The sequence below is a fragment of the Malania oleifera genome, chromosome 6, assembly GCF_029873635.1.
Source record: "Malania oleifera isolate guangnan ecotype guangnan chromosome 6, ASM2987363v1, whole genome shotgun sequence".
Taxonomy (NCBI): Eukaryota; Viridiplantae; Streptophyta; class Magnoliopsida; order Santalales; family Ximeniaceae; genus Malania; species Malania oleifera.
In genome coordinates this window covers 67312352-67318351 of record NC_080422.1, presented here as the reverse complement: position 1 = coordinate 67318351, position 6000 = coordinate 67312352, and positions in this window count along the sequence as shown.

Below are 6000 nucleotides of genomic sequence, written 5' to 3'. Positions count from 1 at the left end.
AATTGATGTGATCCCAAAAGGGGGGATGAATTGGAGATTTAAAATTTCTTCCTAGGTTAAATCATATAACAATCAGTATTACACAACCTAGGGTCTTTCTAAGTAGTCTCAATTTCCCCAATTAATCAAGTATGCTAATATTTGAAACCAACAAGGCATTCATAATAAATTAATTATTAGCATAAATATACCTCATCATATCCCATTTAAGTATTAAGGTGTGTATGCAAAAAGATTTACCAATTAATGCGAACATACAAGCGTGCAGCATATCTCATTTAATTCAAATATATGCATGCAAATAATTATAACAATAAATAAACAAGTACACACATGTAGAAATTAAAGTGTGGAAATTTAAATGAGATAGAGATAGGAAAACACGATATTTGTTATCGAGGCTCGACCAAACTAGCCTACGTCCCCGCCTTGGGCATAACTCCTAAAGATTCCACTATCCCTGCTCACTTAAACGGGTGGAGTAGAAGTCTTTACAACATTTCCTTACGGCATAAGGTAAACCCCACCTCAATTACAGAGCTGAGCCATAACAATACAACCTCTCCTTACAGGGCGAGGAATACCCTAGTTCAATTACCAGACTGAGCTGAACTAGTCTCCCTTACGGGGCGGAGACACCCCAATTCAATTTACCAGGCTAAACCAAACCGGTACAATAAATAATTTTTTCGTACATATAAAAATGCTTCTAAATACAAGCAGAGATGTACAACATTAAAGCTTAAAAAATGCACTCTCTAATGATATGAAATATGTGCTTAGTAGAGTGATGGTGTTTTTCTCAAAGTAATATTTTCAATCTTTGAAAAAGATGTATATAATAAACACTCAAAGATTTAAACCCTATAAAACATTTTCTCCAAAAATATTTTTCATAGAATAACAGGAGAACCTAGGGTTTTTGCTCTTAAGAATATTTTTGAAAAAACAAATAAATATGATCTTTGATGTTGAGTGAAATATGCAATAAGAGCTTCAAAGATCTAAATGTTATAAATATTTTCTCCGACAAAGATTTGCAATAAAAGATGTTTGGACAAGTTAGGATTTTTGCTCGAAAATGTTTTTGCAATGAGCTTTTGAATCTTACAATAGATGTGTAAAGATTCACAAGCTACCAATAGTTTTCCCAATAAATGTTTATCAAAGAAATAATGTGGGAAGCACTCAAAACATACTCCCAAAATTGATTTTCAAAATTAATGAACAAGTGAGAGTAGATGTTATGGATGCCTAAATAAATACACCAAATTAAATACTCTTCTTCCAAAAAGATTTTTCAAAGTGAATGAGTGGAAGAGAGTGGGAGAGAATATAAGATTTTGCCCCAAAAAGGTTTTTCAATGAATATGGGGGAACTTTGATTAAAAATTATTTGAGAGAATTTTTGGCTTAATCAAAGTTACTAATCAAGGTTATGAAAGGGGTACATATAGATTTCTGAAAAATTTGACCGTTGGGGACACGCTTGATCTTTTTAAAATTATTTAATTAAAAAATTAAACACATTTAAGCGCTAGAAATTAGACCAACCCGAGAGGTTCGGTCGATCGGTGGTAGTGCCAACCGGCTGACCACACACAGTAGTTTTGAAATTTTTTAGGGTTTGGTCGGCTGTGGAAGGTGTCGGTCGGCCGAACCAAAGGCGATTTCCGAACCTTCGTAAGTTCGGTAGACCGGGTCTAAAGTCGGTCTACCAGGCATCAAAGGTCAATCAGCTGAGCCTTTGACTTTGGTCAATTTTCTTAGGTCGGTCGGGTGGGCATTATAGTTCAATTTGCAGTCGGTTGGCCGAGCTTAACCGAAATTACACTATTGCCCCCAGGGCATGGTTGGTCAACCGAGATGATTTAAAACATGAATGGGTCGGTCGACTGAGCCTAGTTAAAAACTTAAGTTTGGCCCTATTTTTTATCTTAAATGATTAAAACCTTTTTGTATGATTTTAGTTGTTAAGAAAAAGGTTTTATTTTACTGTGTTGGGTGCCCTAAGGTCAATCTATGGTCATTCTGAGCATTTAATCATATCATGTATGATATGCATTATTACAAACCAAATAATAAAAATTAAATACATTTACAATTCAAAACATGTCTTCTTCTTCTTTTTGCTCTTCTTTTCATAGAATACGCCAGTTGATGTAAGCATCAAGTCCTTCTGGCTTCTATTTCCCTTTCCCTTATGTAGGTGCTAAAATGTGAACCTGCTCAAACACTTAAAAACACACATAAGATACGAATGCTTTGTTAGCATCAAAACAGGGATCAAACTCAAAAAATCAACAGTATACGTACATTTATATATGTGTGTATGTATATATATATAAGCATGTATTTAGTATATGTGTGTGTGTGTGTATATATATATTTGTGTGTGTGTGTGTGTGCACGCGCGCACGCGTGCATTTATGCATGTATGTGTGGGTTTATTGGTATATATATGTATGGTGTATGTGTGTCTAAGTGTGTATGTATATGTATGTACTTCACATACTTATGTTAGTATGCATGTGAGTATTCATGGTATATTAATGTATGCGGTTTAGTGTAAGTATTAGTGTGTGCATTTAACCTTACCATTATAAAAATCCCCAAACAAAATTTGAAACGTGAAAAATCCTAAAAATATAAACTCTAGCTTTTGGTTCCCAAAATCTAGCTCTAGCTTATGATGGGACAAAGGGAGGATTTTATTGTGTGGTGTCTTCTTTCCCTTATCCCATTGGCGAGGTAGAGATTTTTAACCTTGAAAAATCAAATGATTTGAGAAGGATTATAGTATTGACTAACAGAGTTAGATAATACGAACCATTTTTGTTTGTCTAGTGTTGGAGTCTTTTCTGAAAATGCTTTCAAAAATCTAAAAATATGTGTTTTCCAATGATTTTCTCAATTTGATTGGTCAATGATGAAACCCTAACTTTTCCAAAACTTATATATTTGAACATATTTTTCCAATTTAAACTCCCTTTCCAAACTCACTATTTTCACTCCTTTCATTTGAATATCGGTAATACAAGTTGGTGCCTTTTTCTTAAACTTTCATTTTTAAGTCTATAATGTAAGCCCAATGTTTTCAAAGCAACTATCTTTTTTATCTTACATCACCACCACCACCACCACCACCACCACCACCATCATCATCATCATCATCATGTTTCCATCAAAATTAGGATTTTGAGGCCAACCCCTTTTTAAGCAATACTTTGGGCTTTTAGAAACCATATTAGAGTACTCAAACAGTGGTACTAACACTAAAGGACTAAAAGGGGTCTTTCTCCTTTATTTTCTATGTCTTTTCTTTTTAAGGCAATACATATGTAATTGAGGTAACTGTTCTATGACTAAGTGTCGATAGAGGTTCTAGTTGGCTAACCATCATTAAAATATTTAGTTAATCACCTCTCCTATGCACAAATGTACTCCCGAACCTAAACTCTAGCTTTACAGATTTTTTTAGGATTTTTATTTGTTTCCCCAATGCTTTCCAAAATAAATAAATAAATAAGGTGGCGACTCTGTATCATATGTTTTGTCTATTTGACCCTCTTTTTCTTAAAACTCTTCTCCTTTAGGGACCATCATTCCCTTCATCGACACCCTGGATAGAATTCGACGTCAATAAGCAAATTAACACCTAAACAAAATATGGTGTCAACATGCATAACATTTGGTTTGTGAAATAGAATGAGGTGAAAATGGAATTAATAAATATTTAGCAAAAAAAATGAAGAAATAAGGTGACAAATTCGATTCCACTTAACCTGATTCCATTACTTTCTTATGTACTGAACATGCAGTTAAGGGTTTGCTTTATATTTAAAAATGGAATGGAATGGAATTGAACTTGTGTTTATAATTTTAAAGGTGAAATACATTGACCTCCTTTGAGGTTTGACAAAAAGACGTAAACCTTCCCTGAGGTTTCAAAAAGCCTATAGACCTCTCTTTAGGTTATAAAAAATCCACAAATATTCCCTAACATTTATTTTTGGGACACTTACACCCCTCAAAAGGTTTGTCTTTTTACCAAATATAAAGGAATGTTTGTCTTTTTGGCAAACTTCAAAGGAGGTGTATGTAATTCTTGAAACCTCAGGGCGTTCTTGTTATTGGTCCAAGTGGCAACCCAAGAGGTGGCGTGAATTGGATTAAATAAAATTACAACTTGATTATTGAATTTAAAACAATTTAAACTAATTCAAAAAAATACACAAATAAAGTAATTAAATTGAAAAGATTAAGGAAGAGAGATGCAAACACTTTATAGTGGTTTGACTATCTCTGCCTACATCCACTTTCTCAAGACTAACAATCTTGAGGTTTTATTACTCTCTTTCCTTTAACAACAAGAAGATCACTAATTACACACCCTTTGTTTTACATGGAGATAAGGAAACCAAAGACACAAATTTATTATAATAGAAATTGTTGGCGTGAGTTGTCATTGTAAACAACCAAGAGAGATTTGAGGCATTTGAAATTTGTAACATCCCATAAATCAGGGTGGTTAGCTTGAGTCTAGGAGATGAAAAACTGTATAGAAAAGTTAATTTTTTTGTATATAAGAAAGGACAGACGGCTGACAAAAAAAAAAAAAAGGAGTAGAATACAAAAGACAGATTTTTTACATGGTATTAGAGCCAAACGAGTTTCGACTTCCTGTATTGCATCCTAACCATACCTCTATTCATGGCGGACTCTGATGATCTGAACTCTTCTGGCGACACGTCCAATCTCTCTAATTCCATCCTTGAATTGACTACAAGGATGACCGAGGTTTTGAACAACACTCAGACCCCGACCATCATCATTGAAACATCCGCTGCTCCGATCGGCATTAAGTTGGATGGTTCCAACTATGCACTGTGGTCCCAGGTTGTTGAGATGTATATCTCTGGCAAGGATAAACTAGGGTACATTGATGGCAACTTTCCCCAGCCGCTATCCACTCATCCCTCCTTTCGCAAGTGGCGCACTGATAACACCATTGTTAAAGATTGGTTAATTTCTTCCATGGATTCGTCCTTGATTGGCAATTTTATTCGGTTTCCTACGACAAAGGCGGTTTGGGATTCCATTGCCACTACCTTATTTGATGGTAGTGATACATCACAAGTGCATGATCTTCGACGCCGTGTGACACGGCTGAAGCAAGCCGCTAGCTCGCTGGAAAAATATTATACTGAGTTGAAGGGTTTATGGCGTGAAATTGATTTCCACCTGCCAAATCCTATGGAATGATCTGTTGATATTCAGCATTATAATCGGATCATCCAGGAAGACCGTGTTTATGTGTTTTTGGATGGTCTTGACGATCGTATAGACAAATACGAGCTGATGTTTTGTAGATGAAACCATTTCCTACTGTCGAACAAGCGTATGCGCTTGTTAGATGGGAGGCTATTCGACATCAGGTTATGACTACCCATGACCCCGATGGGCTCCAAGGGGCTGTCTTGGCCTCAAAATCACTTACATTAAGCACCTCTGCCCCTGGTAAATCTTCCAAGCCGCGAAATTCCACTGATTCGAAAAAATGTTCTCATTGTGAAAACCAAAAGCACACACGTGAAACCTGTTTCCAATTGCATGGGTACCCTGATTGGTGGCATGACCTTCAAGACCGTAAATGTCCTGCTGGAACAAGAATGAATGGAAATTCAGGCACAGTTAATGTTGCTGCTGCAGAGCCTTATCTCTTCCTTATATAACCAGCTGCAACGTCCACGAATGCTCCTCTTAATTTGAAATCAGGTATCCCTGGTCTTGCTCTTCCTACCTCCCACCGAGATGCAGATTGTAGTGCATGGCTTCTTAACTCGGGGGCCACTGACCATATGACTTTTGCTGCCTCGTACTTCTCTCATACCTCTCTTCCGCAACGCACCAACATAGCCAATGCAAATGGTGTTATCTCACCAGTCACTGGCGCTGGTTCTGTGACTTTATCTCCATCCCTGCATTTATTTAATACTT